We start from the raw sequence: 11,718 nt of genomic DNA, 5'->3' as shown, positions 1-11,718 counted from the left end.
GGCATGGATCACGCAGCACAGGCAACTCAACCCGAGGAACAAGGACTCCCAGGTGCCGGTGGGGATGTTGCATTTTATCAGGGAGGCTTTGAGGGTGTGCCCGAAACGTTTCCTCTGCCTGTAATGTCCTGACCCTTGCAGTACAGACTTGCACGAGGCACATGCTGAAGTCAAGGTCACCATGGACCTGCACCTTTATTTCACAGCTCTCAAGTGCCACACTTGCCTGAGAACTGCCTTTATATACCTGTGTGGAACAGATATGCAGTGTCTCCTGCAAGTGCACCCCTGGTGGTAAAGTACGCTTGTGGTTACAGGTCATATCGAGTTACAGTCATGTATAGCATGGTAAGGTACAGTTATATACAGTAGTGTGTGATACATGACATAACCCTCCCCCAAGGTCTTATTGCCTTTATAGGTTCAGTCTCTCAGGTGGTCTACGCTCTCGCGTGGAGAGTCTTAGTTGTGGTTCATTTGTTTGCCTTGGTGCCTGTTTTTCTTTCGTTGTGATTGCTGGTATCTCGCCTGGGCTGTCTGTTGAGACTGCCCTTTTCTCAGGTTGTTCCCTCTGTCTGTCCAACAGGGGTTATTTCCACAATGAAGTCTGCTTCTGGTTCTGCAGTGTTATCAGTGAATCTACTTTTTACTTGGTCGACATGGCTCAAGCAGGTTTGGCCATTGTCCATTTGTAGCAAAGTAGCCTGTTTCCTTCCTTATCTGTTACTGTCCCTGCAAACCATTTGGGACTCCGGCCATAGTGGAGCACGAACACTTTGTCCTCTATCTCATTCCACCTACCCCTCGAATTTCGGTCATGGTACTCAGTTAGCTTCCGGGGCTTTGCCTGAAAAATTTCATGCATGTCTGGGAGGATTAAAGGGAGTCTCGTCTTTAAGGTTCTTTTCATCAATAGTTGCGCGTATGGAAACACAGTCAACGAATGTGGACGAGGTCTGTATGTCAGCAGCAATCGCAACAGGCGGCTCTGCAGCGTGGGACTTTGGATTTTTATCACTCCTTGTTTCACGATTTGCACTGCTCGCTCCGCCTGGCCATTGGAGGCCGGCATGAACGGTGCCTTCTTCACGTGATTTATGCTGTGGCCAACTATGTAATCTTGAAATTCTGCTCTGGTGAAGCTCGGACCTTTATCACTGAGCAATATGTCAGGGATTCCGTGCGTTGCAAACATGGTTCTAAGGCTCTCCACAGTGGTGGAGGTGGTGCTCGAGTTTAAAATGGTGCATTCGATCCACTTTGAAAATGCATCGACGACTACGAGGAACATTTTGGCCATGAATGCTCCCGCATAGTCTACATGCACCCGCGATCACGGTTTCGTGTGCCAGGGCCAGGGGCTTAGGTGGGCCTCCCTGGGGGTATTACTGACTTGGGCACAAATTGTGCACCGCCGGACGCAGAGCTCCAAGTCCGCGTCAATGCCAGGCCATCAGACGTGGGATCTGGCTATGGCCTTCATTAGGACGATCTCTGGGTGCTCGCGGTGGAGCTCCCGGACAAACACCTCTCTACCTCGCAACGGCATAACTACTCGACTGCCCCACATCAGGCAGTCTGCCTGTAGCGATAGTTCATGCATACGCCTATGGAAAGATTTGATCTCCTCGGAGCAGGCATCACGAGACTCTGCCCAGTCACTAGTTAAAACACATTTTTTGACTAAGGAGAACGTGGGGTCGCTGGTCGACCAAGCTCTGATTTGGCGAGCCGTCATGGGTGACCTTGTGGATTCAAAGGCATTGATTGCCATGACCATCTTACAGTCCTGTTCGTCGGACCCTTCCGTGGTCGCCAGGGATAGCCTGCTAAGCGCGTCGGCACAGTTGTCTGTGCCTGGTCTGTGCCTTATTGTATAGTCATAAGACGCTAGCATGAGTGCCCACCGCTGAATGCGCGCCGAGGCGTTGGCGTTTAATGCCTTGCACTCGGTTAGCATGGACGTGAGGGGTTTCAGGTCAGTTTCTCACACGAACTTGTCCCCGGAAAGTAATTGGTGCATCTTTTTGACACCGTACACGCACATGAGCGCCTCCTTCTCAACCATACAGTACCCGCGCTCTGCCCGCGAAAGTGACCTGCAGGCATAAGCTATGCGTTGAAATTTGCCCGCCTCATTGACATGTTGTAAAACGCACCCGACCCCATATGCTGACGCATCACATGTGAGAACCAGCTTTTTACCTGGATCAAAGAAAACCAAAACACTGTTGGAACATAGAAGGTTGCATGCCTTATTGAAGGCGCGTTCCTGGGTGTCCCCCCAAAACGAATCGCACTCCTTCCTGAGCAGCACGTGGAAGGGCTCCAGCAGCATGCTTAAGTTCTGCATAAAGTTCCCAAAGTAATTGAGTAGCCCGAGAAAGGCGCGAAGTTCTGAGACATTCCGGGGCCTGGGTGCCAGGCGAATTGCTTCTGTTTTGGATTCTGTTGGGCAGATTCCATCAGCGGCAATCCTTCTGCCCAAAAATTCAACATCGGGCGCGAGAAACAGACACTTGGATTTCTTAACTCTTAAGTCTACCCGATCCAATCGACTTAGTACTTCCTCCAAATTGCAGAGATGGGAGTCGGTGTCCCTGTCCGTGATAAGTATGTCGTCTTGAAATACAACCGTCTCCGGGATTGACTTGAGCAGACTCTCCATGTTGCGCTGGAATATAGCAGCTGCCGACCTGATGCCGAATACGTATCGATTGTCCATGAAAAGGCCTCGAAGTGTGTTAATGGTGGTGAGTAGCTTAGTCTCTTTGGTCAGTTCTTGCGTCATATACGCAGATGTGAGATCTAGTTTCGAGAAAAGTTTTCTTCCAGCCAATGTGCCAAATAGATCTTACGCTTGGGCAGCAGGTACTGGTCCTGTAGGGGGACTCTGCTTATGGTCGACTTATAATCCCCACAGATTCGTACGGATCCATCAGGCTTCATGACGGGGACGATAGGACTTGCCCAGTCGCTAAATTCCACGGGTGAGATAATGCTTTCCCGCAGAAGCCGGTCCAGTTCGTGTTCAATCTTTTCCCTCATCACATAAGGCACAGCTCTAGCCTTGTGATGGACTGGTCTGGCATCCTGTGTGACGTAGAATTTAACTTTCGCCCCTTTGAAGGCTGAAAGAGATGTTCAAAACGACTTGGAACTGTTGAGCAGGATGTCCGTTCCTCTGATAACATGGTGTGAACATCATCCCATTTCCAATTTAGTTTTGACAGACAGCTTCTTCCCAACAATGCTGGGAGATCTCCGAGAACAATCCACATGGAAATCGGTTCACTGTCCCTTTGTGTGTGACAGAGAGCATGGCGCTGCCAAGGACTGGGACGATTTCTTTGGAATAGGTCCTTAGTTTGGTGTCGATCCTTGTGAGTTTTGGTCTGTTGCATTTGTGCGGCCACAGCTGTTCAAATTGTTGAACGCTCATGAGAGATTGACTAGCTCCCGTGTCCAGTTCCATGTTGACGGGTATCCCGTTGAGTAGGACCCTCACCATTATTGGAGTCGTCTTGTTGTAAAAACAGTGGACATTGAACGTGTTGACCCGCTGAACTCGGTATCCCGGGCACAGTCCTCTCCGTCTTCTGGTCCGCTTTCCGACCCTTCTGATTCGTATACCAGCCGAGCTGCTGTTTTTCTGCACATGCGAGCCAGATGCCCTGTATAGTTGCAGTTTCTGCAAACAGCATGCTGAAATCGACACCCCCTTGTTGAGTGCCTTCCCCCACATCTCTAGCACAGACCGCTTCCATTGTTTCCGAAGGATGAGCTGCGTCTGGCTGATCTCTCTTGAGCTTCTCTCAGTCTGTAGTTGATTGCTCGCATTGTGGGTTGATGAGGTGTGAATGGCCGTTCATGTGGCCCTTGATGGCTTCTGGCTCAACTGCCTGCTGTTGAAGGCCTGCTCTCCTGCTTTGTCTGTGTGTGGGGGTAGCAGCTTGTTTCACGCTGTGAACCCCTTGTTCCGATGTTTCGTTAGTTGTCGTACCCACAGTATAGATCAACCTCGTTTCTTCTTCTCCTGCCAATAATGTCTGTGCGATCAGTGCTGCTGCCTCTAGGATCAAGTTCTTGATCTCTATAAGCTTTCGTAATACGCCTGCGTGGCCTATTCCTTCAATAAAAAAGTCTCTCAGTACTTCTCTCCTTGGTTCATTGGAGAACTCACGTAAACTCGCCAACGTCCGAAGTTCCGCCACAAAGTCGGGTATGCTCTGTCCAACACAGCGTCTGTAGTTGTAGAACCTGTGTCTGGCCATATGTAGGCTGCTCGCTGGCTTCAGGTGGTCTCTCACCAGTGTGCTCAACTCCTCAAACGACTTGCTTGCCGGTTTCTCGGGTGCCAGCAGGTCCTTTATTAAGGCGTAAGTTTTCGAGCCACAGCTGGTCAAGAGATGGGCTCTTCTCTTGTCTGCCTTATCGTCGCTCATAAAGTCTTTGGTTACAAAGCTTTGCTGGAGCCTTTCTATAAAGTCCTCCCAATTGTCTTCAGCATTATATTTCTCATCTGAGCCGTTGGTAGCCATTCTGTGGATTCTGTGATCTCGGAACTCGTCGCCACTGCAAAGTCCTGACCCTGCAGTACAGACTTACACGAGGCACATGCTGAAGTCAAGGTCACCCTGGACATGCACCTTTATTTCACAGCTCTTGAGTGCCACACTTGGCTGAGACCTGCCTTTATATACCTGTGTGGAACAGGTATGCAGTGTCTCCTGCAAGTGAAACCCTGGTGATAAACTATGCTTGTGGTTACAGGTCATATCTAGCTGCAGTCATGTATAGCATGGTAAGGTACAGTTATATACAGTAGTGTGAGATAAATGACACTGCTCATCTGGGGCTCGCTTACCATGTCGGAGTTCTGAGTAGAGCGCTTGCTTCGGGAGTCTCGTGTCGGGCATGTGGACAATGTGGCCCGCCCAGCGGAGCTGGTCGAGTGTGGTCAGTGCTTCAATGTTGGGGATGTTGGCCTGAGCGAGAACACTGATTTTGGTGCGTCTGTCCTCCCATGGGATTTGCAGTATCTTGCGGAGACAGCCCTGGTGGTATTTCTCCAGTGATTTTTGATGTCTGCTGTATATAATCCATGTCTCGGAGCCATACTGCGGGGCAGATATCACCACCGCCCTGCAGACCATAAGCCTGGTGCCAGATTTGAGGTCCTGGTCTTCAAACACTCTCCTCCTCAGGTGATCGATTGCTGTGCTGGCACACTGGAGGCAGTGTTGGACCCCGTCATCGATGTCTGCCCTTGCTGATAGTAGGTTCCCGAGGCGTGGAAAATGTCCCACGCTGTCGAAGGCCACACGTACAACCTTCCTAAATTTAGCACACTCATTCTATTCTCTGAAAACAAGTTCCGGAATTCTCGGCTAGCTGTGTCGGTTTAGAGCTGTGGTTTTATCCGAAGATAGATTATATCACAGTGTTTCCGTTGTGTCGTAGTTATCACATTCGCCTCACACACGAAAGGTCCCCGGTCCGAAACCTGGTGGAAAGATCTTGAAAACTTGAAAATGGGTGAATGGCTGACTCCTGTTCCTAACTCTTACGTTCTTATGATCTCTTGACCTTTCACAGGAGAACAAACTCTCCTCTGAACATGTATTAGAAAGCTCCAGAAAATATTTCCCCCCGAGGTGCTTTCGCGTGTGAAGCGAACGTGTTAACCGTTACACTGCGGAAACATCTCTACATTCAGCACCAGTTACCACATTTAAACCAAATGAGATCGGGATAAAAGTTCCTCACATGTTCAGGGCAAAATATATGATTGCCGGTCTACAAATGAATGAACAAACTTCAGCACCAGGTCAGACGGAATGTTAAGGGAGCAGGTGGTCAGCTGAATCGTACTTTCAAGGAGTTGGTGGTGACAAAACAAATGGGTTCCGCTTAATGATTAAGTATAAGAAATGGTACATAAACCGACATTTCCAGATGAAAGAGTGACCTGAACACAGCACCTTAGACCGCTCGGCCATGCTGACTACTCAGTGCTGCATGTGGACACCTGCAGGTTGATTTTGAACTTTTGTGTCTTGTCACATGAAATAAATGAGGGCAGCAGGCGCATCTCTGCCTTGCACCGGGGAAACAGTGAGACAGACCTTGGTGAAATGGGTTTGGTTATTGCCAAACAGCAAAGGAAATAATAATACTGGAAGAAAAATATCCAAGAGAACAGTGACCTCGAAGTGATTTGAACACACAACCATCTGATCTGGAGTCAGACACACTACCGTTGCACCATGAGACCTACACAGTGCGCTGGAGATGTTCGTCTATATGAAGGTTCTGCAATACAAGGGGCTTTAAAATCCCCGCCCATTCCCACCAGGTGTCACAAGCAGCGCTCACCTGACAGGCACCGTATGATTTCTTCTTAAACTTTTCTCTTGCTTTCACGGGAAACCATCATTAATTAACCCCTCACCTTCTGTTGCACAATCAAACAAATGCTAAATCAGGAACAGTCCATACTTCAATCATTTGTCCTGTGCTTTGCATCTTAACTGTTAAACCATATCCCATTTTACTCACTGTCTTTTAGCTTTCTGGTTCAAAGTCTTCAGGGATCTGGGGCAACGTTTATCAAATTTAAGAGCACCGGTTATTTCTATCGTGCACACAAAATACAATCAATAGTGAAGATAAAATCCCACTGTGCGTATTTGCAGACTCAGCGCAATAGGATTTCAAATAAAGTGAAAGAATTTTACACTGAAAAGATTTGGAAGTGTTACTTGTATTTGTGTCTTTAATTAAACTTTGTGACGTCTGACTCCCGTTCATGCCACTGCTGAATAAGAAAGGAGGGTTTGACGTTGACCAGACTGCACTGCCCCTGATATTTGTTAGCTCATCCTTTATATTCAGTGGTTTCTCGCCCTTTGACGGGCTGCAGTGTAGCGGGTATCACGTTGGCCTCACACGCAAAAGGTCCCCGGTGGATCCGTTTTCTCTCAGTCAAAGTTTCTGTAGTGTAGCGGTTATCACATTCGCCTCACACACGAAAAGTCCTTGGTTGAAGCCCAGGCTGAAACATTATTTTGGAGGCTATTTTTGCTGTAAATAAATTGAACAAAAGTCGCCCAAGGTTCCTTGGCGCATGAGCAGTGAATATTTTAAACCAGTCTCCTAAACACAACCTTTGTGTCCTGTCATATGAAATAAATGATGGCAGCAGGCGTATCTCTGCCTGACACCGGGGAAACAGTGAGACAGGCCTTGGAGCAAGAGTTTGGTTATTTCGACACAGCAAAGGAAACATTAATTCTGGAAGAACAATATCCAAAAGAACAATGACCAGTGAGCTCCCTCTGAACTGATCAGGAATGTGTTGGCTCACCTTAAACAACTTCGGTCCCACACTGAAAGTTCTCAATCCTTCTCCTCCGCTGCCCTTTACAGAAATGTCATGAATCACCCAGCCACCGTGTTCACTTCCTCACAGTGGGGCCTCAGAGGCTGCTACCATCTCCCCGCGATCAGCGAACTCACCCAGTTTACAAAATTAAACCACGAACACGTGCCTGGCAAAGGGCAGGAGAAGCCAGATAGTCTGTAAGCTCGGTCTATCACAGAAAGTATTCGTATTCATGGTGATTACAGCAATTATTAATCGTCTGACAGACCTCAATTATTTTTATGCGATGAATTGATCGAGGATTGAAACCAGGTTCGTGCGCTGGATCTTAACCCCTCGACCACCAGGGAACAGTTACGATACATGTCGATATATTTATATTTTTATATATGAACCTGAATGTCAATAGCTACCTACCTAGACCTCGTGTTGCCCACAATAGTGTGTCTAACTTTGAATGAGAGAAACGGTTCCACAGTGACACCTGTCATGTGTCCTACATGATTATTGCTTGTACTATTAGAAGCTGTGCACCAGAGGGCACTGCAGTGGGAGACTTGTAGCTTACCTGTACAGGTGTGCCTGGCTTAGTATAAAAGTCAGGCCACCAGGTGTGATCCTCACTCTGTGTTTATCAATAAAGTACTCAGGTCACTACAGTTCAAGCACCACACATTGTCTCGTGGAGTAATTATCAGAGCATCTGAAGGTATAACAATTGGCGACGAGATTATGGACCTTCACACGAAAATGGCAAACCTTGGTACGTTGCAGCATTTTGCCAATGGTGATGATTGGGAAGCCTTTGTGGAGAAGCTCGACCATTTCTTCACAGCAAACGATCTGGCAGGTGTCAACCCAGCCACACTGGCTGATAAGTGCAGAGCTATCCTGCTAACCAGTTGTGGGCCCACCGTCTGTGGCCTCGTCAGGGACTTGCTGGCACCAGCGAAGACAATAACCAAGATGTACGAGGAGCTTGTAACACTGATCCAAGAACAACTCAAGCCCAAATGAGCATCCTCACAGCCAGACACCGGTTTTATACACACCGACGGCCCCAAGGTCAGGAGATCACGAAATATGCTGCAGACCTCAAGAAGCTGGCGGCACCGTGGGATTTTAGTGAGCACCTCACCGAAGCACTGCGGGATATCTTTGTCATCGGAATCGGCCACGAGGGCCTCCTTCATAAGCTACTGTCAGCGGATACCACAGTCACACTGCAGAAGGCCATCTCCGTGAGCCAAGCATTCATGACGTTGACCTGTGGCTCTAGGCGGATGACTCATCCTCTGGACTCAAACCCGGCAAGTATTGTACACAGAGTGGTGCCTTTTAGAGGCTGGACTGTAGAACGTGAACCTTCTCAGGGGAGAGAGAACAGGACCCGATTCCCTTAACTCAGAGTCCATGGTCAGATCAGCCATGATCTTATTTAATGGCAGAGCAGGATCGAGAGGCCGAATGGCCGACTCCTGTTCCTATTTCTTATGTTCTTATGTAAATCATTTAAGGAGCTTGAATCATTGATGCAGTTTTCTCCCCTATCTGACTTTATACACTCTGTGTTTAGGAGACTGGTTTAAAATATTCACTGCTCATGCGACAAGGAACCTTAGGCGACTTTTGTTCAATTTATTTACAGCCTCCAAAATAATGTTTCCGCCTGTGCTTGAACCAGGGACTTTTCACGTGTGAGGAAAATGTGATAACTGCTACACTACAGAAACGTTGTGGTAAAAGTAATCTTAGGAATATAACCAGAGCTTTAACCGACACAGCTGGCCGATGCTTCAGGAGCTGGTTTTACGAGAATAGAATGACGGTGTTGGAGTGGATTTTCAGACAGAGCAAAGCATGAAGGGGTAAGCCACCACGAAATGAACTTTGTACCAAGAAGCCGATCTACTGTCCCTGATTTGAACTCTGCAGCAACAAGTGACTCCTGGCCAGGTGCAGGCCACTGTTTGATCGAAAGCTTTGCAACAAAATAACTAACCACGAAAGAAGATAAAGAGGAAGGGCACCCAAACTCGCAACATGCTATCAGGTTTCACTAGGACTAAAAAGTTGAATGTGAATGAATTGCGTTGCCATATGGATCGATTGGTTGTATGTAAATGAATTTAAATTTTTGTATTCCGCCCCTTGTAAACTGCTTATAACCCCGCGGCACAAGGCACTCGGGGAGATCGCTGGATCTCAACTTTTCTCCCAGAGCTCTGTTAGCTATAAAGTTGTCTCTCTTACCTTACCAGAGTCTATGTGAATTTATTATCTCTAACAGTGGATGCAGAGAGGATGTTTCCACCGATGGGGGAGACTTGAACTAGGGGCATGATCTTAGAATAAGGGGCCGCCCATTTAAAACTGTGATGAGGAGGAATTTCTTCTCTCAGAGGATTGTGAATCTGTCGAATTCACTGTCCCAGAGAGCTGTGGAAGGTGGGAAATTGAATAGATTTAGGACAGAAATAGACAGTTTCTTAAACAATAAGGGGTTAAGGGGTTATGGGCAGCGGGCGGGGAAGTGGAGCTGAGTCCATGATCGGATCAGCCATGATCTTATTAAATGGTGGAGCAGGCTCGAGGGGCCGTATGGCCGACTCCTGCTCCGAATTCTTATGTTCCTTTGACTAATACACATCAACTTCCTAGGTGTCACCATTGACAAAGTAGATGTGGCCAAGCCTGGCTACCTCAGTCTGCAGAGCATGAGATTTTTAATTTTAAGGTCATGCGTTCGAGCCACACCTTGCATGAATTATTTTCCTTAAACTTTTATGTTACTTTCACGGTAATTAACCCACACATTCAAAAAGGAGTTAGATATGTACCTTATGGCTAAAAGGATCAAGGGGTATGGAGAGAAAGCAGGAACGGGGTACTGAGGGAATGATCAGCTATGATCATAGTGAATGGCGGTGCAGGCTCGAAGGGCCGAATGGCCTACTACTGCACCTATTTTCTATGTTTCTATGTTTCCCCTTGTGGGGGAATCTAGAACTTGGGGGCACAGTTTCAGAATAAGGGGTCATAAGAACATAAAAAGTCGGAGCAGGAGTCGGCCACATGGTCCCTAGAGCCTGCTCCACCATTCAATACGATCATGGCTGATCCCCATATTCGCTGAACGTTTGAGGGTCGCCCATTTAAAACGGAGATGAGGAGGAATTTCTTCTCTCAGAGGTTGGTGAATCTTTGGAGCTCTCTGCCCCAGAGAGCTTTGGAGGCTGGGTCATTGAATATATTTAAAGTGGAGATAGACAGATTTTTGAACGAGGCCATATGGATTGAATTGGAGAACAGCAAAGGGGCGATCACACGATTGGGAATTTACGAGAGACCCCCGAACATCCAGAGGGAGATATTGGGTCTCGTTATTCTGATTCAGCAAGGAAACTATCGATCCTGGAGGACAAATACTCTGTTGTCAAAGGAAACGGACCCAGCCTTTCCAATTGATCAGTCAATTAATGATGTTTTCCCGTGAAAGCAACAGCAAAGTTTAACACAACTTATTGGCCCAACGTGGGGCTTGAACCCACGACCCTGAGATTAAAAGTCTCATGCTCTACCGACTGAGCTAGCCAGGCGTGGCAAACGTGGGTTTCTTGAGGTATGTCAAATGTTGTGGGTGGATTAATGATGATTGAAATCATGATTGAGTATCTCACAGACTTGAATTATGGAGTTCCTTCAGTTAGCATTTCTATAATTGGACAAAAGAAGATTGTAGGTTATTTAATGATGTTTTTCCATGAAAGCTGCATTGAATTAAAATAAATGTAATCACCCAACGTGGGGCACGGACCGACGTGCCTGAGATTAAAAGTCTCATACTCTACCGATTGAGCTAGCTGTGCTTCTGCCTAACGCTGGTTTTTAATCGCTCATTGCAGCCAGGCGCCTGTTGGCTCCGCCCCAGATGTTGAAACTTGCTGTTGAAACTTGTGCAGTGTTTATCACGTTTGCTTTACACGCAAAAGGTCCCTGGTTCAATCCCGGGCAGAAACACTATGTTTAAACTTTCTGTGGATGAACAATCGGAGGCGAGTTTACTCTCCCGGCAAATGCTGCCTGACTTGCTGAGATTTCCAGCATTTGCTGTTTTTATTTGCTATTTATTCTCCTGGCAAAAGGGCTCCCTTATTCCTTAATTGCTTAATTGCTCTTTGTTTCACTTCAATAAATGGATAACTTTGACTGAGAGAAAACGGATCCACCGGGGACCTTTTGCGTGTGAGGTCAACGTGATATCCGCTACACTGCAGCCCGTCAAAGGGCGAGAAACCACTGAATGTAAAGGATGAGCTGACAAACATCAG

General features: G+C 47.4%; 1 non-coding gene across 1 annotated transcript; it reads right to left on the bottom strand.

Moving 5' to 3' along the window:
- Positions 1-10,913: 10,913 nt before the first annotated feature.
- Positions 10,914-10,986, bottom strand: trnak-uuu (transfer RNA lysine (anticodon UUU)). The gene has a single exon. It is a non-coding gene; the product is annotated as a tRNA-Lys (tRNA).
- Positions 10,987-11,718: the final 732 nt, after the last annotated feature.

This window comes from Pristiophorus japonicus, unplaced genomic scaffold (assembly GCF_044704955.1).
Source record: "Pristiophorus japonicus isolate sPriJap1 unplaced genomic scaffold, sPriJap1.hap1 HAP1_SCAFFOLD_94, whole genome shotgun sequence".
Taxonomy (NCBI): Eukaryota; Metazoa; Chordata; class Chondrichthyes; family Pristiophoridae; genus Pristiophorus; species Pristiophorus japonicus.
This window is presented reverse-complemented; position numbering and strand designations above follow the sequence as displayed.